The sequence below is a fragment of the Pelodiscus sinensis genome, chromosome 2, assembly GCF_052426305.1.
Source record: "Pelodiscus sinensis isolate ZL-2025 chromosome 2, ASM5242630v1, whole genome shotgun sequence".
Taxonomy (NCBI): domain Eukaryota; kingdom Metazoa; phylum Chordata; order Testudines; family Trionychidae; genus Pelodiscus; species Pelodiscus sinensis.
In genome coordinates this window covers 193597642-193621245 of record NC_143053.1, presented here as the reverse complement: position 1 = coordinate 193621245, position 23604 = coordinate 193597642, and positions in this window count along the sequence as shown.

The following is a 23604-nucleotide window of genomic DNA, read 5'->3' as shown; positions in this document are numbered from 1 at the left end:
ATGCTTTTCCAGAAAAAGGGCTTTTCCGGAAAAGCAGCCTGCCAATATAGACGCTCTTTTTCCGGAAATACTTATATCGAAAACTATTCTGTTTTAAGCATTTCTGAAAATTCATGCCAGTGTAGACACAGCCTAGGAGGGAGGATGAGGGGAGGAGGAAAGAAATCCAATGTGAAATGAGCCCAGGTCTCCTACATTTTATGTTGAGGGGCATTAATTGAAATCAGATTGTGCTTGATCTCCCAGCATGTGTGCATGTTTGTGAAATATGCAGAGAAATGACTAAACGCCTTTGCAACAGAGGAATGACAGCACGCTGCCTCAGTAGGCTTACAATTACATCAGTGAATGCAGAGCCTGTTCTGCATGGCCTCCTCTGCAGTGCTAGCATGGTGTTCATGTGGGTCTGGCATCAGTGAGCACTGGAGAAAGCCCTGATGCAGGTGTAAATCAGGAGTAGCTCAGCCACTGGTGTTTGTAGAGTTTCAACTCTGCTAAAAAAAATGTGAGAGAGAACAGAATTTGGTCCTGTATTAACTATCTTCAGAGCTGCACAGAGGATTTCCACATCTCTCTCTCTCACACACACACAAACACAACTCACTGTGGCCTTTCAGCTCTGCTGTTTTGATGTTGCCTTTCAAAAAAGCTCCATGTGCTTATCTCATCCTCATTACCTCATCTGCCTCCTTGTGAAGTTTAATTCATGTTTGGGAAGGGCTTCAATGAATTATTTGATGTAAATGCAAATTATTATGATTGTTGTCACAGGCTGCCACACCCAGTTGTCACAGGCTGCCACACCCTTTAAGCAGGTTTATTCTCTGAGGGTATGTCTACACTACAAAGTTAATTCAAACTAACAGCCATTAGTTATTTTGAATTAACTTTCATAGTGTCTATACATGCAAACCGCTACTTTGAATTTAAGTTAGCGGAGCGCTTAATTCGAACTAGGTAAACCTCATTCTACGAGGAATAACGCCTAGTTCGAATTAAGTAGTTTGAATTAAGGGCTGTGTAGCCACTTAATTTGAACTAGTTGGAGGCTAGTGCTCCGAAGGCCCCCTTGACCACGATGCAGGCCATGGTGAGCCTGGCATTGAGGGCCTGACAGGAGGGGTTGAGGTGCCCCGTATACAGCTTCATGAGCCCGGGCTATAGGGGGTAGGCCACATCCCCCACCAGGCAGACAGGCATGTCCATTCCCCGACCCTGATGTGGTGGTCAGGGAAGAAGGTCCCGGCCTGCCGCCTCCGGCACACGGAGGAGTTCCAGAACACCCTGGCATTGTGTGCCTTGCCGGACCAGCCCACATTAATGTCCGTGAACTGGCCCCGGTGGTCACACACTGCGTGCAGGAGGATGGAGAAGTACCCCTTGCAGTTGATGTACTGGGAGGCCTGGTGTTCCGGGACACGGCTGGGGATGTGTGTCCTGTCGATGGCCACCCCGCAGTTGGGGAAGCTGAGGGTGCCGAACCCCCACATGACAGCGTCCGGGTCGGCGAGGCGGACCACCCTGCAGAGCAGCATCCGGGTGATGGCCTTGACCACCTGCAGACAGACACAGCAAACCGCGAATCACTGGGGCGCCCGGGTGGCTGGGAGTGTTCGTGCCCTGGCACTGCCCCGCGCCCCACTCCCGGAAGCAACCCCTGTGGGCGGCGTGTAGTACGGCCGGGACAGACTGAACCCTCCGGTGCAGGGCACTTTCGCCTCCTCCCTCCCCCCCCCCCCCCGTTTTCCCTGGAGTGGCTCATCCCCTCCTTGCAGCCTCCCTGGCCCAGTGGCCGGTGGGTGCCGTACCTGCATGAGCACTGCTGTGATGGTGGATCTCCCCATGCTAAACTGGTTCCCGATGGATCGGTAGCTGTCCAGCGTGGAGAGCTTCCACAGGGCAATGGCCACACGCCTCTGGAGGGGGATGGCGGGCCTCATGTGAGTGACTCGTCACCGCAGAGCAGGGGCGAGCCACTCGCAGAGCTCCAGGAATGTGTCCTTCTTCATCCTGAAGTTCTGGGTCCACTGTATGTCTCCCCAGCGCTTCGGGATGATGCGGTCTCACCAATTGCTGCTAGTGTCCAGACGCCAGATGCGGCGGGGCACGCTGGCATCCAGGTGCTGCTGCCGCTCCTCCATGACACCAGGGGAGGCCAGGGGGAGAGGCAGGGGCCTGACGTGCACCAGATGGTGCAAGGCAGCCTCTACCCATTGCTGGCAGGCTTGCAGCAGCAAGTCCAAAAACTGGAGCAGCATGCCCAGGGTGAGCTCTGGCTCCATGGTGCCAACTGCAGCAGTGTCCCCAATGGAAACCACCAATACAGGTAGGCAGAGAGAAAAATGCTTTGCAGTCCCTCGGCAAGGTAGGCAAGCAAGCGAAAAAGCTGAGAACCGGCTGTCCAGGGGGGTCCCTTTGAGCACGAGCCTCAGACAGCAGCCACACAAAGCAACTACTGACCTGATGCCCTGCCGGAACCAGTTTCAGCTGCCCTTAAACGCGACCCAGCGTCCAATCAGTGTGGACACACTACTATGAATTAGTAAAATGCTAATTCGAATTAGTTTTTGGGTCTAGATGCGCTAATTCAAATTAGCTTAGTTCAAATTAACTAATTCGAATTAAGTTAGTTCGAATTAGAGCTGTAGTGTAGACATACCCTCAGAGACTTAATAAGGTTTAGACCCTTCTTTTGAGGAGGTGCACAGTAGAACATTTTGTCTACATTAGAAGCATTTGCTAGTCAGTATTTTGTCAGTGGGGATATTTCCATTAACTTGTTCTAATATAAATATTTTACTTTTTTTCCTTGAGGAGGCAGAGGCACTTTCCCTCCCCTGTTACAGGGGGGGAACTTGAGTTCTTTGTAGTTAAGTGTAAGAACCTGGGGTTATGGGGGTGGAAGACGGGGCTGGGCCAGTGAGACTTCTACATCACCCGCAAGAAGGTACATCTCTGAATACAACCCCACAGCCTCAGGAAGAGAGGCGAGGCTGCTTGCACAGATTTCCCCTGTGCATTCAGCAGGGAGTTCTGAGGTGTGTGGAGGTGATTATAACAAATCATCTAGTCAGCTGCTCAGGAGAGTTGGGGCGGGTACCTGTGAGCCCTGAGGTGCTGCCTCAGCTAGGAGCACATATGGAGTTAGGTGACAGCCCTGTCCATCCACACAGGCTTTTCCCTTGGGTTTCCAGCTGGGGAGGCAGCTGTCTTGCATGCTAAGGAGTGTTGCGGGGGTAAATGCAAAGCCCTGCTTCCCACCAGCATTCAGGGGTTTTCTTCTTGGCCTGGGAGCTTGCTCAGCATCCCACACCTCCTCCTACATTCCAATATTCTGCTACAGCCTGGAGCCCCATCCTGCACCCAAATTCCCACCTAGAGCTTGAACCTCTCACCCCTTCCTGCTTCCATAACACTTGGTCTTGGCCCAGAGCCCACTTCCTGTCCCAGCCCAGTGAAAGTGAGAGAGGGTGGGGGAGAGGAAGTGATAGAGTGAAGGGGGAATGGGGCAAAGTTAAAAAGTGATCCTGATATAAAATAAATTGGAGACCACTGGACTTGAAGAATAAACTTTTCTGCATTCTGTAGGGCTATGAGTGAGGCAAGAGTGAATTGATCAAGGGCAGTGAGAAGGAAATTGCAGTAATAGAGATGTGAGAGGAGGAACAGAGAGTGTCAGCCATGTGGATGGATAGGAAAGAGTGTATTGCAGGAGTGGTTTACCCAAAGAAACTGCAATATTTATCCAGAGCCTGGATGTGAGGCCCTAGAGAGAGGTTTGAATTGAAGATGATGCCCTGGTTACTGGCCTGAGTGACAGAGAGTGTTAACCAGAGACCAGTCGCGAGGTTCATCTAGATCATGTCTGTCATCAAGGTTTAGGATTGCCTACGTGAAAACTGATAAGGGAATGTAGGTGCAACAATGCAAACATGTTTAATAAACCAAGCAACAGTTATCCAAGGTAGGTAAACAAAGTATACCATAAAGGACTCCCTACATAAGCAAACAAACGGGTTAGAGGGACATTATGAAGTACAGACTCTGACCAAAATGGGTCTGTTCCCTCCCCAAGACGGGACCTGGGAAAGGGAATGAAGGATTTAAAAAGTCTCTTACCACATTCTGGCAGCTTGCTTCTGGAACTTTACAACCTCATGGTGTGGATCAGATTCAGAGCCATCCAGGTGATTTAGCAGGCAGAGAATGGGCCTCAGACAGCAGGTGGGTATTGACTGTGCTAGGTGGGGTTCCTTTTCCTTCCCTGCATTATCATGGATGCATGCAAGTACATTAGATCCTCCCACACCCCTGAGGAGCGGTGCAATGGCACACATACCTGAGGGGAACTTAAATGCCAAGTAGGAAGCAGCATCACCAGCACTCTGTTTCTCAGATGGGCAGCCATGTTCCTCTGACGTACTAGCCTTATAGAGCCTGCTGTTGTCAGTGGTATTTTAGATGTCAGGTCATTCGGTGGAAAGAGTGTGAAACTAATCCTGTGGAGAGGGAAAAGGGGCAACCAAAATGGATTCCTAGCTGTTGTCACCAGAAATCCAAGATGGTGGGCAGATGTTAATGTCCAAACAGAAATTTCTCCCCTACAGCAGGGTGATGATTGTGCCCACAGTGATTAAGCAAGGAGGTAGTAGGAAGGGCTTCGGAGGAAACATTAAAAGCTCTGTTTTAGCTATGTTGAGCTTGAGCTGGTGGCTAGACATCTATGAGAAGTCAGAGAGACAGGCCAAGACTTAGATTGGACAGAAGGAGTCAGGTTGGGAGCAGAGAAGTAGATCTGAGTTGTCAGTATTTGTGAATCTGAATTTGTGCTTGTGAGTGAGATTACACCAAGAGAAGTATAGCAGGAAAGGAGAAAAGGACCAAGGACAGGCACTATGGAATCCCCAGAGAAAGCTGGAGGAGGATTCATGCTGAATGAGCCATTACAGAAGTAAGAGCAGAGGCAGGAGAGGACAGAATCCTGGAAGCCAAGGGAAGCCAAGAGTTCAGTTTTTCTATTTGTTTTTAATTTGTTTCTAGCGGATGGCTTGATTTAATAGGTAGGGGAGTTTTTCTCTGGTAGCCATTGTTCTTGTTAGCTCAGCTCTTTAGTTGGCTGTCATTTAAAAGAACGTGCTCAAACCGGTATGTCCAGTTTTAGTCCATCTTTAAAGTACCATAATTATATTCTCTCTTCCCCAATATCTGGAAATAAATCCATTCAGCTGCAGTCTATGTAAAACTGAATGTGCTTTGCCAAGTTGATTCTACAGTCGCAACCCTAAGGGAACTTAAGTTCTTTGTAGTTAAGTGTAAGAACCTGGGGTTATGGGGGTGGAAGACGGGGCTGGGCCAGTGAGACTTCTACATCACCAGTGATAGCTTTGGCTGGCTTTTTTTCCTAGAAGATCCTCTGAACCTAGGTTTGGCAGGAGGTATCGCCCATCCAACCCTGTGTAGTGGTCTGTGATTGGCTGAAGCTAGTAATTAAACCCAAAAGTCATCTTGGTGAGTTGTCTGGACAACAGTGCAGACTGACTGGCTGCCACTGCTTGCTATAGACTCTAGATGCTGGCTTCTGAGGCTAGTTTGTCCTTACCTTTCTGTTTGATTGCAGCCATAAGCTAGTGCTTCACCTTAATTTCCCTGACCCTACCATCTGCCTGTTGCCTGACTCTGACTTTCTGGTGTTCTGGCTTGGCTGGAACCTGACTTTGCTACTCACTACCTGACTGTAGCTTAGCATCTGAGCAGTGCACACAGGCTACCCATGACCTACCTTCCTATTGTTTCTGTACATGTATTACTGTACTTCTGTGGACCTGTTGGCTCCATTCGCAAGACCAGTCTAGAATATTAAAATATATCAGACTATGCTTGTTTTCTGCAGTGCTTGCAGTTTACGACCCTGACACCGACAGAGGAGAAACAGGCTGTAGTAGGAATGAAACATTTAAGTATCCTCTAGCACAGCTTTGAAGGATGACTCTTTGCTTCACCAAGCCTGTGCTGCAATAAAGCACAGGGCATTTGGACACTCAGGCTCAGTGGGAAGTATTTGGAGGAAAATATGGTTTCTTCTTTATCCTTTGTTGAAGGGTTGTGCATATAGCAGTTTATACTATGGGATTTATCTGTGCATACTCACTGCATAAACTTTCTAGCATCAATAGGACTAGAAACCCAACATATCTCCTTTTCCACACAGCACATTTATTTGAATGCATGATGACTCTTGATTCCTAAGGGCTTTGTCTATGCTAGGCCTCTGTTGCTAACATCATTTTAGCTGAACTAATTTTGGCAACATTAGGAAACCTAGTTTAGCCAGGCCTCTGGCTGCCAACACAGTTTTCAATACACAGTTATGTATCCCTTCTGGGAAAATGTCTGATCTATGCAATGCTGAAAAATATATTGACAGTCAGTGGGCTGTCTATATCAGAGCTCCCAATGGTGCCAATGCAGGTTCACCATTCAGCTGAACCAATGTTAGTGACTGTGGGTAATTATGCAAAAAATTCCACTGTGAAGACAAGGGTTAGCTGATCAGCCAGCTACACAAAGCAATTTGTTGAACCTTTTCAGAGGAGGCTAAAATAACTTTTGCTGTCATCCAACTGTCTCTTACTTTGAAGGCATAAGAATATTAAACCATGACTTGTGAGCCTCAGCTTGTGGTTGGCCAAATTGAGATACCTGAAAGGGGCCTGGGTTTTTTGGATGACGGGTGTCTCCAAATGGACTCCCAAGATCACTAACCCATTTCACAATAGTGATAGAGATGTAGCCGTGTTAGTCTGGTGCAGCTGAAGCAAAATGCAGGACAATGTAGCACTTTAAAGACTAACAAGATGGTTTATTAGATGATGAGCTTTCGTGGGCCAGACCCACTTCCTCAGATGTGGAATTTTCACAATGTGGACCATGATGTTTAAATTTATCAGGTCAAGCTGTCCTCTTTAAGTCCCACCATAATACTGAGAAGCAAAATTCAATGGTTGGCCTCTCTCCCCCATGAGTATGTCTACACTACAGCGCTAATTTGAACTAACTTAGTTTGAATTAGTTAATTCGAACTAAGCTAATTCGAACTAACGCATCCAGACTAAAAAACTAGTTCGAATTAGTGTTTTGCTAATTCGAACTAGCATGTCCACATTAAGTGGACCCTGAACCAGGCTTAAGGATGGCCGGAAGCAGTGCCGGCAGGGCATCAGATGAGGACTTAGAGCGTGGAGCTGCTGTCTCAGGCTAGCCGAGGGCTGTTCTTAAAGAGACCCGACCCCCACCCTGGACAGACAGTTCTCAGGGGTTCCCTGCTTGCAAAGCAGTCCTGGCTTGGAGTGCCCTGAGTGCCCACACTCAGCACATCACAGCACTCGGCCATCAGCCCGGCTACACTTGCCTCAGGCTGCCATCTGCGGAGAGGAGGCAATTGGGGGGCTGCAGGAGAGCTTCCACCCCCAGAAGCCCGCAGAGCCAGCCCAGTCCTCCCCATCGGGGGCTCGTACCCCATTCCTCCCTCACCTCCTTCCACTTACCCTTCCCTAGCCCCTTTCTTGATGTACAAAATAAAGGACAATTGTGTTCAAAAATGGAATCTGTCTTTATTGTACAAAACTGGGGGAGACTGGGAAAAGGAGGTGGGAGAGGGGAAGAGAGAGGGTGGAAGAGGGGAGGGCAACTACAATGATCAGGGGTTGGGAACAGGTCCCATATGAAGAGAGGCTAAAGAGACTGGGACTTTTCAGCTTAGAAAAGAAGAGACGGAGGGGGGACAGGATAGAGGTCTCTAAAAGCAGGAGTTGGGTGGAGAGGGTGCATCCAGAAAAGTTCTTCATTAGTTCCCATAAAGAAGGACTAGAGGACACCAAAGGAAAGGAATGGGTAGCAGGCTTCAAACTAGTAACAGAAAGTTCTTCTTCACAAAGCAAATAGTCAACCTGTGGAACTCCTTGCTGCAGGAGGCTGTGAAGGCTAGAACTGGAACAGAGTTTAAAGGGACGTGAGATCAAGTCATGGAGGTTGGGTCCATGGAGTGCTATTAGCCAGGGGGTAGGAGTGGTGTCCCTGCCCAAGGTTTGTGGAAGGCTGGAGAGGGATGGCAGGAGACAAATGGCTTGGTCACTGTCTTCAGTCCATCCCCTCCAAGGTCCCTAGTGTTGGCCGCTGTCGGCAGACAGGCTACTGGGCTAGATGGACCTTTGGTCTGACCCAGTACGGCCATTGTAAGCTCAGGGCTCAGGGTCGGGGGTCTCAGTGAACCCCCTTGATTTTCATGCACACCTGCTCCTGGGTGGCCAGGCTGGCAGCTCTCCTGCCCTAGACGGCCACTTTCCTGTGCTAGTGCGGAGATCGTGGACGAAGTCCACGATGTCCACACTAGCCCAGGCGGGTGCCCGCCTCTTGCGGTTCCGGGCGAGCTCCCGGGAGCCGCCAGCCTGGTCCCAGGAAGAGGGGGAGGGCTGGGGGGCATCGGGTGGGTGGCTCGAGCCGTGCCAGGTGCAGGGTCTTCTGGCTGGGTGCTGGCAGGCTTGCACCTGGCACGGGCACCGTAGCCAGCCCGTGCCCCTTTAAGGGGTCCGGGGCAGGGAGGGGGGCAATAGAGTTTCCCTGGTGTTGGCCAGAGAGGCCACCAGGGAAACCTGGGGAGGGCTAGCCTCCCACTAGTTCGAATTAAGGGGCTACACACCCCTTAATTCGAACTAGCTAGTTCGAACTAGGCTTAATCTTCGTAAAATGAGGATTACCTAGTTCGAACTAAGCGCTCCGCTAGTTCGAATTAAGTTCGAACTAGCGGAGCGCTAGTGTAGCGCCTATGAAAGTTAGTTCGAACTAACGTCCGTTAGTTCGAACTAACTCTGTAGTGTAGACATATCCCATGATACTATACTCAGTAATGTACAGTTGGATGGCCTGATTTTTTTTCCTTCTCCATGAAAATTTTGAGTGTATATCCTGAGGGTTTCCCTGGCTACTGGCAGGCAGGCAGTATAACACCATCTAGCACATACACTCGTAGCAATAGTAGGAAAATATGAACATATTTTCAAAAGACAGTCAGTGAGGACAGAACCAATCACCCTTATCTATGGTAGTTCTTAACAGAACATTCCACATTGCCCTGGGATATTTCTGGTAGCTGTGACAGGGTTTATAGGTCCCTTCTTAGAGAGGAAGAAGAGTGCAGTGAAGAGAGCATTAGCATGAGATTTGGGACACCCCAACTCAATCTGCACACCAAGAATCTGTGTGAACCCTGCTGCCAGATGCTAAAAGTTCTGTAATGTGCTTTGGTCTGCACGGCTTTGAAATGGGAGTAGATTAAAGTGCACTGTGGAATTGTTTGTGTGAAGCAGCAGCAGAGTCTACAATGACACTTAGTGCATGGTAGGCAATTGTCAGGCAGATTTACTGGTTTGCTGCAAACTGTTTGTGTGGGCAAGTGCACAGTTTCTCTCTTCCCCTCTACAATAGGGATAATAGCACTTCCCTTCCTCATTGGGGTGTTGTGAAGATAAATGGGTTGGAAATGAGGAGAAGTTCTGATATTACAGTTACGGGGTCCATAGAAGCATCTAACATCTATTTTTGGTACTCTCTGCACGGGTTTAATAATCAGGCTACTTATAGTGATGGCAACACAGAGGAGCCCTGATAAGCCAACTGGCGACATGGCTTCTGGGTTTAAATCCCAAAATAATTTTTTCCTTCTAGGAATGACTCCCTGCACTGAGTGAAGCAGTTAAGTTGGACTTTTCTCAGGGAGAAAACAACTAGAGGCTGTGTGCCTAGAAGACAGAGCAGCTGACTTGTTTGTATTGTTTTCCCTGGTGTTTATATGTGTTTTATTATTACTGTTTAGGGATTTAGGCTACATTTATGGCCACCACCAATAAAATAATCCTGAAATAGGGTGTTTACTGCTTTAGCTTCGAAATTGCAAATTTCCTGTTTAACCACAGAGAGCTTGGCCCTTCTGTAACATTCTTAATATGAAACAAATATTTTGTAGGAAATATAGGCGATCAGGTTTGTAAATGTGGTATTGTTTTGGGGCAGGATTTTATTGCCTCATAAGTAGTCTGCATTTCAACCTTTCCCAACTTTTCCAACTGGATTCACATTAAAGCCATGAATGTGATACAGTGACTTCAACATGAAACCAAAACGTGCCCAAGTGGAAGTGAAACTGGACTAAGCTTCACTCAAAAGAGCTGTGAATGTCAGGAACATTTTTCATGATCTGGCCTGAGCTCTGTGTTTGAGATGAAACCAGAGCTGTCCCAACCGTATGATGGTTCAGGGTGGTTTCCCAGACCCTACCATTTCAGGGGTCTCATGGCAACATCCTAAATTGTCCTATGGACACAACCCAGGATGGCCTGGAGGATTACTTGGGGGTGCTGGTGTGGGACAGCAGCAGGGATTGTCCCCTCCAATCCCGTCAGTGGGAGCTGGAGCAATCCAGCAGCTTGCTAAGCTCTGCCCCTCAGCCTTCTCCCTACTGCCATGGTGAAGTGGACTTCAGCAGGCTATGAGAGGGTGGCAGGGTGGGGTGGAGTGAAGCGGAGTGGAGCAGGCTTCAAGGTCACCCCTGGCCCCACCACTGCAGTGACTACAGGGAGCAGGGACCTGCGCCCTGCTGCCACCTAGAGCAATGCCCCCTTAGCAATCTCCTGGGTCGCATTGCTCAGGGGAGGAGGCTTTCAGCAACGAGGCGGAGCAGAGGTGGGGCCTATGGCAGCAAGGTTGCCCTGGGCTCTGCACCTAGTTGCCCCAGGTCCTGTGCCCCCCTAGAGACAGCCCCTAATGAAACAAACCAGGTCTGCCAACTGAGGGTGGCAAAGAAGGCAATTGCTCTGGGGCCTAGTGATTCTAAAGGGGGCTTTGGCTGGAGTGGCACACAGCATGTTCCAGAGTTTCGTGCTGCACACTCCATCTAGCTCAGAGGGCCGGCTGGGAGAAGGGAAGTGCCACACTGGCCAGGTGGCGCTGGGGGCTGGCTGCTCCAGCCCCATTCTTTCTGCCTGAAGCCCCACTCTTTCTGGGAGCACAGAGCCAGCCCAGGGGGCTAGCGATCCCGTCAGCTCCCCTGAAACAAATCATGCTTTCCTTCAACTTCCCTTACTCCCCATAAAATGATGGTTACAGGAGTCGGAGTAAGAAGTCCTCCAGCTTGACATTATTTCGAAATAATGGCTTTCTGTGTAGACATGCTCTTTGTTAATCTGAAATAACGCAGCTGTGTAGACATAGCCTTACAGAGTTAGGTTGAGCTACGCTGCCTTAGATTGACCTATCGGCACAGTGTAGACTCTGCCTAAGTCTGAGCTATTAGATCATCTTACCAGATGCACTGAGTTTAGCCCCTACCTAAGCTGAATTAGACCTTCAATAGTATGTATTATCTTGCCACTGCGGCAGCAGTTAGGTGTTTTAGATCAGGTTTGACTTAAAGCCATTACTACTAGATCTGCAAATAATGAATATTAAATACTTAATTAAAATGGGAATGTTTCAAGTTGGATCACATTCAACTAAAACACTCAGCTAACAGCTCACAATCTGTACAATCCTCCAAGGGAAACACACTATTAAGTGGACCTTTAGTGGTTTATGTTCAAAAAACTATTTCATCCAATTCCAAGAATGTACAGCTCACTCATAACACACGTACCAAAGAATATGAAACTCACATTATCCTTCAGATTCAGGCATTAATGGGTTTCTCAGACATTGCCATTTTTCAACAGTTTCCCTTTTTTTGAAAAAAAGAAGAAGTTTGGATTGAATCAAGCTGGTGCTGAATATTAATACCAACTTGGAAGCTGTTTCAGTAACATGACGATATTGTGTAATGTACTGAAGAGCTAGTGGAAGCAATGATGAAAAAATCTGAGTTTTGCTCTGCAGCCTTGGCAAACACCATCACAAACTATGTGCTGTAAAAAGGCTGAAGATTAATTCTGCCTTTTTCTGTCCAAATTCTTATCGAAATCTCTGCTATAAGTGTTACACTTTGTTGATCACTCCTTGGAGTAGGCCTCCCATTCTCACTCCCCTGCCCCTTCTTCTTGGCCGATTGGGCCCAAGTCCAAAACCGCAATGTCTCCTACTTTAACTGACTCTGGGAAGTGAAAAAGAGATTTAACTGTTGCTCAATAGGTTTGAAGACTGTTTAATTTAAAATATATTTTCAACTAGGCTACGCCTACACTGGCCCCTTTTCCGAAAGGGGCATGTTAATTTCAGAGGTCGTAATAGGGAAATCCGCGGGGGATTTAAATATCCCCCGTGGCATTTAAATAAAAATGTCCGTCGCTTTTTTCCGGCTTTTAGAAAAGCCGGAAAAGAGCATCTACACTGGCCCCGATCCTCCGGAAAAAGCGCCCTTTTCCGGAGGATCTTATTCCTACTTTGAAGCAGGCGGACATTTTTATTTAAATGCCGCAGGGGATATTTAAATCCCCCGCGGATTTCCCTATTACGACCTCTGAAATTAACATGCCCCTTTCGGAAAAGGGGCCAGTGTAGACGAGCCCCTAAAGTAAGGGAGAAATATTTAAATTCATTTGTTTCTTACATTATGAGTCAGTGGGATTTTCTGTTACATTTGATTATATTTTCAGCATAATGTGATACACTAAATGGAACATAACAAGCACACTAAAAATCATCCATTGAGTAACCAGTCAAGTATACTGATAAATCATTAATGACATATGTTCTCAGGAGAGCTGTCAGAGTTACCAGACCCTGGGCAAGGGGATGGTCCAGCACCATGCTACTGGAAGATGTGGAGTCTCAGGTAGAAGGAGCCAGCTCCCAGTGCTGGACTGCACCATCCCCCCTTCCCATTGTCAGTCCTTAGTGCTGTCTGGAACATGCATCTTGGGTTTTTGGCCACCACCGCTGCCATAGTGGCAGCAGAAACAACAAGCTCCAGGCCCTTTACAATCACCAGGCCCCAAGGCAGTTGCTTCCCCTCCCACACCATCGGCAGGCCTGAATGTACCATATTGCACAAACTAAACTACATTAAAATATTATTAAGGTTTCAAGGTCAAGCAATCTAAAGTTAGGAAGCATTAGAATTAAGTATGAGAGGGGTAGCCGTGTTAGTCTGAATCTGCAAAAGCGGCGAGGAGTCCTGTGGCACCTTATAGACTAAGACCCACTTCGTCAGATGCAGACATACATCTGACGAAGTGGGTCTTTGCCCACGAAAGCTTATGCTCCTACACTTCAGTTAGTCTATAAGGTGCCACAGGACTCCTCACCGCTTTATTAGAATTAAGGTAGCTTTTGCAACCTTAATTTGGTCCCCTTATATGTGTATTCATGGATTCCAAGGCGAGAAGGGACAAGTGTAATCATCTAGTTTGACTCTAGTCTCTGTATGATACAGGCCTTAGAACTGCCTCCAAAAATAACTTTTAGAAAAGAATCCAGTCTTGATTTAAAAACTGTCAGTGATGGAGAATCTAGACTGCCCTGATAATGCATTCCAATGGTTAATTATTCACTGTTATGTGTTCACACCCTATTTCCAGTCTGAGTTTGGCTAACTACAGCTTCCAGCTGTTATGCCTTTCTCTGCTAGATTGAAGAGCCCATTATTAAATATTTGTTCTCCACACAGCTAGTGATAGACTGTACACAAGTCACCCTTTAATGTGCTTTTTGTTATACTAAATAGATTGAGCACCTTGAGTCTGTCATTATAAGGCATGTTTTCTAATCTTTTCATCATTCTTGTGGCTCCTCTCTTAACCCTCTCCAATTTATCAACAGGCTTCCTGAATTGCAGACAGTAGAACTGGATGCAGTACTCCAGCAGCGGTCACACCAATGCAAAATGCAGAGCTAAAATAATCTTTCTACTCCTACTTGAGATTCTCCTGTTTATGGATCTAAGCATTGATTAGTTACAATAACACCCGGAGGCACCATTGAGCTGGGTGCAGTACAGTGTATAGAGACACATGGTCTAAGGGCTATATTCTGACTTGTATTACATGCTCACAAAAATAAATATGAGGATATTTTATACTTTCATGTGTGCTACATGGATGTGGAGTCCATGCGTCTGCTTCCTCTTCACCCTAGAGAGGTGGTGGTGGTGGTGGGGGCATAGAATGGGCAGGGAATGAATAAAGTATTAGCACTGCCCCATGCCGCCTCCTTTTTTACTGGCTTGATTAGCTGAACCAGAGCTGCGGGAGGGGTAATGATTTACTGCTGGTGTAGACTAGGTGCAATTGTACTACCTTCTGGAAGCAAGGAGGAAGCAGAGAAGGAACTGTGATTCATAGGTGTTTCTGTGGATCCTAATGCACATCTAGGGCTGCTCCTGGATTAGTGCAATTTATGCATCATCCTTTGCACAAGTTTAATCACAGTCTAGCCTCAATTTAAGAAAGACACAACAAAAGAACCTTTACATACATACAAGTTGGACCTCCCTGTCCAGCACCCTCAGGTCTTAAATGAAGGAGTTTGCCGGACCAGGGGAGGTCAACATTCCCCCTCCTGCCCAGCTAGGTTTCTGGCCCCCCAGCTTCCTTGCCTCTGAGTTGCTGGCCCACCATTACTGGACTTGTGGCTATAGGGGCTCTTTGACCTAGGAGCACCAATGTTGCCAGACCAGAGGCTTTGTCTACACTACCAGGTTAATTTGAAATGTAGGTATTATTTCAAAATAACATAAGTTGAACCTCTCTGGTCTGGGATACTCTGGTCCGGCAACATCCATGGTCTGGCAGAATCATGGATGTTGCTGGACCAGAGAGCTCTTGGACCAGAGAGCCCCGGCTCTGGGCAACAGAGTCCTGGTGCCCTGGGGCAGCCTTGGGGCTGCGGAGTGCCAGCAGCCCTGGAGCTGGCCGTGGAACTCCAGCAGCAGCAGAGCAGCTGAGCCCCGGTGGCCCAGGGACAGAGGAGGCCTGGTGGCCCAGAGCAGCAGAGCCCCAACATCTCTGGAGCAGTGGAGCCCCGGCAATTCCAGGGCAGCAGAGCCCCAGCACTCTGGGGTAGTGGAGCCCTAGCAGCCCTGGGACTGGCCAAAGAGCTGGGATCCCGGTGTCCCAGGAGAGACTGTCAGAGGGGGCCGACCTCCCATAGTCTGGCAAACTCCCTCCTTCTGGACCAGTCAGGTCCTGAGGGTGCTGGACCAGGGAGGTCCAACCTGTATTTCGAAATAAGCTTATTCCTCTTCACAAGCAGGAGTTACTATTTTGAAATAATAAGCCCATTATTTCAAAATAGCAGTAGTGTAGATGCTTTCCTTGTTATTTCAAAATAAGGAGAGTTATTTCAAAATAATTCCCCAGTGTAGACATCTCCAGAGAGTCCTGGTTTACAGAGGTTCAACCTGTACATTCGGTAGTTCTTAAACTCTTACACATATCCATAAATGATATTTGAATCTTAGTAGTGTTATTCCAATTCCACATCAGTGATGTTTAATCTAAGATTTCATTCTGATCGTTCTTTAATCCAAATATTTGGGCTTAAGGGCTCCTGAGAGCTTGTAAATGTTAGAGATTTGCATCTGAGTAAGAATAATTAGTACACCCAGGCAAATACTGCCAAAAAAAAAAAAAAGTTGGTGAACAGTTATATGAATAAAATCCACAAATTTTCAAATATGGTCTCCAAAATCCCTTTTATTACATTATGAAAATATTTATAAAATAAAACCTATCAAATCCTATTAGGTGACTTCATTATTTGATTAATTTTGCCATTTGTCTTTAAATACTTAACAAAATCAGTGGGTTTTTTGGGAGCAGGGCACGTTTGACCTGCATGTACAACCAGATTTTTGATCACAAGAATTGTACATGTTCTGAGATTACTTTTCTGCTAACCTCTCAGTGTTAGCATTATCATCTTCTCCCTCTATATTTTCACTTCCATTTTTCTGACTTGTCTACCTGTCTGATCTTCTCTGGACTGCAAGCTCCCTGGGGCAGGGGCTGACTTTTTGAATGCTTGGCTGCACAGTGCCTAGCATAATGGGGGTCTTGATCCTTGATTGGGCTTCCAGGGTGCTCTCATACTATACATAGAAAAAAAAAAGAATTTTGATGGGAAGTGGAAGCGTTTCTGAATACTTTTGGACCCATGCATTCACAGTAACATTTCTGTCCATGTTTGAAACCTTCTGGAAATCTCTGTGAGGACTGGGAGTCATTCATCTAAGATGTAGAAATACTATATGACTAGACAAGCAGGACCTATTATAAAGCCTACTGCAGTCAGTGCAAATCTTCCCATTCACCTTAATGGTGTTTTGATCCACTCTCCAGTGTAAATAGGGAATTATGAATAATGACTTTCAAAAGCAAGAGCCACAACAAATAGTTCATGAAGAATGCACGCACTGAAATTTGCTCCCTATAAACTGTTGAATAATGAACAAATCTGAAAAAAAATCACAGGTAATTCAGGAAGGACCAAATCCTCCTCCTTACTGAAATTAATGATAACATTTCAACTTATTTTAATGGCAGCAGGATTTGGAGTGCGTGGCCTAAAGAATTAAATGTAAAAATATTTAGATGGCTTGTTGGCTGGGAACAGTTTGCCCATCTCTTGTAACACGTGATTATATTTTCTAAAAACAATGACTATTGCTTTTGTCATTTTAGCTGCAGATGTAGGCTTTGGAATGGATAAGACTTACTATGTCCTGGACTTTGTTGTGGAACTTCTCTATGACAGGGTTTCTCAACCTTTTTCTTTCTGCTCCCCACCCCCACCCGTACTATAAAAACTCTAGAGCTCACCTGTGCCGCAACAGCTGTTTTTCTTCACATAAAAGCCAGTGTCAGCATTAGGGGGGAAGGAAGCAGGACAGCTGGTCAGGATTCCATGCCACAAGGCCCCCCCACAAAGCTAAATTGTTCAGGGTTTGTCTTCTGCCCCAGGTGGCAGAGTTCAGGGCCTGAGGCTTCTACCCTTGGGGTAGGGCTTTGGCTTTCTCCCCAGGGTCCCATCAAGTCTAATGCTGGTAATGCTTGGAGGACCCACTGAAATCTGCTCATGGCTCCCAAAAGGGCCCAGGAACCCTGGTTGAGAACCACTACTCTATGGCACATTCTCGTTTACATTTTTAATTCTAACTAATATACTTTCAAGAATAGTTCTCATAGTGTTTCACATGGGGCCTTCAGAAATATTGATAGGGCAATACATTTTCTCCAGACATAAAGCTCTAAATTAAAATATTCAAACAGTAGCTTAAAACAAAATCCTTCAGAGCAGACACAGGTAAATCCTGAAACAAGGAAAGGAGATTGGATAAAGCATTCATTTTAATCATCCGCTTTTTCTTGCTAGGAAGAAGCGGTAGACAATCAATCTATTTAAATCCATTTTCATTTCCTCAAGTTGATTATTATAATTATTCTCATGTTTCATGTCTGGATGAAAATTAATACTTATTCCACAGACTGTGGGTCAAATCAGGAACTCCTTTAGTATCAGAGACTTTTTATCATCATTATAGCATCAGTCTTTGATTTACTTAGGATCCTATCTTGTAAGACTGTTGCATGCAGAACTTCTGCTTATGCCATTGGGACTTTCCACATGGGCAGTGTCTGGATTGGGTTTGTATTTTCTACCCCAAAATAAAGATGAAATTTTGCATTAAAGAAGAATCATGGAGACTGATTTATGATTGTTAGCCTACATTTGTGTTTTAAACTGTTTGGCAGTTATTGTGTACTGTCCCAGATAGAGCTCCATATTCAATGTGGTTGGAAAATGTTAACAGATAATTTATAAAGCAAACTGCCTTTACAAGTAAATTCTTAATGAAAAAAATGAGACCTGAAAATTATTTAGTTTTTGAAAATTTACAATGTTTATTGGAAAAGTTTCAGTTTTTGATTTAAAGAAAAAACCATATTAGTTTTCAATTTCTGAAAACTGAGAACTTACTAAAACCCCAAAATGTTTATTGATATGGAAAACCTTTTGGTTTCAAAAAGCTGTGGAACTAAAATCTCTCAAACCTTAGTCTAAGTATTACACCCACTTTGGGGCAGTGTTCTTGATGCAAAAAGATGACCCAATGTGTACCAGCAGTGGGGCTCCTCAACTAGCAGCTGAAATCACTGAGAGCTCTGTTAAGTGGGGGACACTGAAGGCATCTTGGTGAACAGCCAGCAGGGTGTCTAGTGGAGAGGTGCAGCAAGCAGCCATGCAAGGAGGCTGGCAGTGAGGAAAGGCCAGCAGGATGGCTGGTGGAAAGGCACAGCCAGTAGGGCAGCTGTTGGAGAGAGAGAGAACAAACAGGTTGGCTGGTGGAGCTGAGTCCTTTAGAGATGCATGGGAAGCAAGTGCCTGAGCTGTGGATAATGTGAGGGGTCTCCTTCCCCTCACATGACCTTCCACTGAAGCTGGGAGGGTAACTCTGCAGATGAACTTCTCAACTTTGGAGCTAACACTGACTGATGACAGCAACTGTGAGTGGGATGCAGAGAAGGGATGGGCACATTAAAGGGACTTCTGGGTTGCTTAAGAGCCTGAGGGAAAAGGACACTTCTCAACTTACTTAGGTTGGGTCTTTTGCTCATGGTTTATGTTTATGAACCCTGTTTGTGGTGTTTTCCCAAATTAATTCAGACTCCGTGCTTGTGAAAGGAGAAGTATTGTCTCTTAAAGATACCCAGGGGGTGGTGTGTAATTGTTTGAGGTCTCTGGGTGGGGGCTCAACCCAGTTTTGTGTTGTATTGATAAAAAGGAACCCCTGGATACTGAAGCTATTGCTGTCAAATCTCACTGTCAGAAAGGGAAGGGAAATATTTATTTACAAATGGGTGGATGGAGAAAAACACAAGGGGAAGTTAGCGGAAGTAGGAAAATAGGATTACATCCACCACAAGTCCCCACTGGTCCTGTGGCACCACAATATGAAAGGGAAGGCAATGAACAATGTATTTCCATTCAAAGATCAGGAATTATGGGAAATTTCCAGTCTGGCAGTGAGTCTTGGGTCATCCTGGTTGTCATGGGTGGTTGGTGAAGGTAGGGCTGTGGTAGGCAAGCCCCCCAGCCACCCCTTCTTGCAGTGGCCCCTCCCCCCAGGGAGCCAAGCTTCCTCTCTGTCCCCCCCCCAATACAGGGAGGTGGGGCAGTGCAACCCCACCATCACTAGGAGAGCGGGTGGCACATGGCTCCAGAAGGTGGAGGGCACGTGTCCCCAGGCTCCCTGGCCCCGGAGCACTGCTGAGGGCAGGTGCTGGAGGTAGCAACACTCCGCCCCAGAATGCCTACAGTAGGGGTGCTGGGGGTGGAGTGTGGGTGGGGCCAGGCTGGTGGTTTGGGAAGGCAATGCCTTCCCCTACCTAGGATACCGGACACCCATGTTGGTTCTCTTCAACACTAGTAAACTTTCCCCAACAAACCCCTCTAGTGCCCTCTTCTGCTGCTCTCTGCAAATCCACACAGAATGACAAGCTCTGTTAGCTGCAGTCCCCCTTCTTATTCCCAAGTCAAAGTCAAGAGCCTCAGTGTTCACTGCACTAAGCAGAATTGGGCTGCAATGATACTGGCTCCAGTTCCAATTTGTCCTCCTTGGGAGATTGACACAATGTTTCTCCTGTCCTGGGGTGTCCCCATATCACTCTGTCCCTCCCAGGCTTTAGGCAGGGTCTTGTCTGCTTCTTGCATGCTCCAGCCCTTCTCTTTGGAGGTACAGACACACAGCCATTTGCTCCCCTTCTCTCCACCCTCCTGCAACCATCCTCAGGAGAAGATTTTAAAGCAGCAGTTTTGTCTAAACCCCTGAGGGCTTGTACTTGTGATTTTAGAGTCTCCACATTTCTGGAATCTTTTTGTTTGACTTTGTTGATATGCCAGGGTCATTAATGAGAAGACAAACACCAGAGTCAGAACTCTAACAAAGGTGCATGAAGCCTTCTTTTACTTTGTTTACAGTGCTGCTTCCTTCTTCATCTGGACCCTGTTTCATCGGTAGAGTATGAAGGAGGGACTAAGAACTCGCTAACTCCTTCGGGTGGCTTGAAGGGAGAAAGCAGTCCAGAAGATCTTCTTATAACTAACAGCTGGAGTGTTAGGCTGTGTTTGCTTGAGAAGTCAGGAAAAAAATTCTAATCTTGCTTCTTTTTTTCCCTTTTTTTCCTGGCGGTGGCTTTGCTTTTGTATGTGTGTTTTTAGTTTACCTGTTGTATAGAATCCTTGTTCCCCTGGAGATGAGACTGGAGATGGAAGGAAGAAAATCACACTGGCTTATGGCTACTATGTGTAGATTTTCCGAGAAGGTGGACTTTTAGAAGTGTCTTTTTTTGCTGCTTTATTTGTGCCTTTCAACAGCTCCCAGCCTGCTCGAGGAAGAAATCTGAAGCCTGTCAGTGTTGCTCTGAGTCTCCCAGAGGGGCTCCTTGAGACAGACAAAAGACTCCTCATTCTCTCAGGAATTGAAGGCAGTTCATCCACAATAGTTCCCAGCCCTGGCTGGCATGCTGGAAGTAAAAAACAAAACACAACATAAAACAGTACTCATGTTCAAGAATTTGTTTTGATCAGATGAGCAAGCACAAGGGCAGGCTGGGACAAGCGATAGCAATGGAAAGGATGGTATAACACATAATACTAGAAAACAAATTCCACTGTACAACTTCATCATCACATGAGTGGAGATAGGGCCTTGGGGATATGGGAGGAGGTGCAGGAGGCTGGGGGACCAAAGCTTTTCTCTAGGCAGTCCAGGCCCTGTTCTCCCCACCCCAACCTACTCCCTCAGGCTGCCCTTCTGATTACAGCCACCTTCTGGTTGCAGCCACCTTTGCAACCCTCTGCCAGAGCCATAGCTCCAGACCATGGTTTTCAAGGCAGAGAGGACTGAAGATGTTCATAGAATACTGGAAGGGACCTCAAGAGGTCATCGAGTCCAGTCCCCTGCCCTCATGGCAGGACCAAATACTGTCTAGGCCATCCCTGATGGACATTTATCTAACCTACTCTTAAATATCTCCACAGATGGAGATTCTACAACCTCCCTGGGCAATTTATTCCAGTGTTTGACTACCCTGACAGTTAGGAACTTTTTCCTGATGTCCAACCTAAACCTCCGGTGATGCGGTTTAAGCCCATTGCTTCTTGTTCTATCCTCAGAGGCCAAGATGAACAAGCTTTCTCCCTCCTCCTTATGACACCCTTTTAGATACCTGAAAACTGCTATCATGTCCCCCCTTAATCTTCTCTTTTCTAAACTAAAATCCAATTCTTTCAGTCTTCCCTTCATAGGTCATATTCTCTAGACCTTTAATCATTCTTGTTACTCTTCTCTGGACACTCTCCAATTTCTCCACATCTTTCTTGAAATGTGGTGCCCAGAACTGGACACAATACTCCAACTGAGGCCTAACCAGTGCAGAGTAGAGTGGAAGAATGACTTCTTATGTCTTGCTCACAACACACCAGTTAATGCATCCTAGAATCATGTTTGCTTTTTTTTGCAACAGCATCACACTGCTGACTCATATTAAGTTTGTGGTCCACTATAACCCCTAGATCCCTTCCCGCCGTACTCCTTCCTAGACAGTCGCTTCCCATTCTGTATGTGTAAAACTGATTGTTCCTTCCTAAATGGAGTACTTTGCATTTGTCTTTATTAAACTTCATCCTGTTTACCTCAGACCATTTCTCCAGTTTGTCCAAATCATTTTGAATTTTGACCCTATCCTTCAGAGCAGTTGTAACCCCTCCCAGCTTGGTATCAGCTGCAAACTTAATAAGCGTACTTTCTATACCAATATCTAAATCATTGATGAAGATATTGAACATAGCTGGTCTCAAAACAGACCCCTGCAGAACCCCACTTCTTATACCTTTCCAGCTGGATTGTGAACCATTAATAACTACTCTCTGAGTATGGTTATCCAGCCAGTTATGCACCCACCTTATAGTAGCCCCATCTAAGTTGTATTTGCCTAGTTTATTGATAAGAATATCATGTGAGACTGTATAAAATGCCTTACTAAAGTCTAGGTATACCACATTCACCACTTCTCCCTTATCCACAAGACTTTAATATGGATTATTAAATATACATATTTTCTGGCTGCTCAATAGTAGTTTGCTGTAGGAACACTATGGCTCTGTCTACACTGGGCCACTTATTCTGGAAAATCAGCCGCTTTTCCGGAATAAGCTGCGAGCTGTCTACACTGACCCTTGAATTTCCGGAAAAGCAACGATGCTCTACTGTACAAAATCAGCCGCTATTCCGGAAAAACTATTCTGCTCCCGCTCGGGATAAGTCCTTATTCTGGAACACTGTTCCGGAAAAGGGCCAGTGTAGACAGCCCAGTAGTCTTTTCCGGAAAAAAGCCCCAATTGCGAAAATGGCGATTGGGGCTCTTTTCCGGAAAAGAGCGTCTACATTGGCCACAGACGCTTTTCTGGAAAAAGGGCTTTTCTGGAAAAGCAGCCTGCCAATGTAGACGCTTCTTTTCCGGAAAAACTGAAAGCGGAATAGTATTCCATTTTAAGCATTTCCGGAAATTCATGCCAGTGTAGACACAGCCTATAACAATTAGTGAGAACTTGTATAAAAATGTTAGCGGCGTGGATTTTGTATTTGTAGACCAGTCTGAAATCTCATGCTAACCTTATATAAGTAGAATAGTGATTGTATCCTTTGGTATATATGGTTGTGACTATTTTCTTCCACTATTTGATCTGAGGAAGTGGTTCTGGCCCACGAAAGCTCATCATCTAATAAACCATCCTGTTAGTCTTTAAAGTGCTACATTGTCCTGCATTTTGCTTATATAAGTACAAATTCAAAGGCCGTGCTATTAGCTGCATAGAAAAAAAAGTCCAGCAAGTCCTACTATGAGTTGACTGCCAGAGCTTCCACGCAACAATTAAAATATGTACTAGAAGTTGGACTACTTAGGCAACCATTTCACATTCTTCTCTCAGCAACCTCTCTGGGAGTTTGGCCTTAGTAAAGACTTCAAGATTTGACCTTGAATCTTTCAGGATGAGTTTGAAAGGAAACAAATCTGCCATTAGCACATATACAGCAAGGGTATGTCTACCCAGCAATGTACGCTGGGAATCGGAGCCGGACTCAAACATAACCCCTCTTCCGTCCACACACCCAGGCTATGTCTACACTCACGGCTTCTTGCGTGAGAAATATGCAAATAAGGCTAAGTGTGGATCATCACCAAGCCTCATTAGCATACCTAATGAGCTGCCATTTTTGCAGAAGAGGCTCTTGTGCCAGAAGGAGCTGTCTACATTGTCCCTTCTTTCGCAAGAAAAGCCCTTTTGAGCAATGCCGCTATGCTGATTATTTTTAGGAATAAGGGCAACAGCTGCTCAAAGTTTAGGAATGCCTTGATTGGTTTCTGATTAGAACCTCGGGACTAGAGTCTATCTCTATTATGGGCTGATTAGCTCATGCTTAGGGGGAGTTTGGATTTAGATGTGATTGTGATTATGGGCTTTGCCCCATAGGTTCATTGCTACTCTTAAATATTATTACACTGTACATAGAACCTGTCTCAAAATAACAAATGTTTGAAACAGAGTAGCAGCATTAAGATA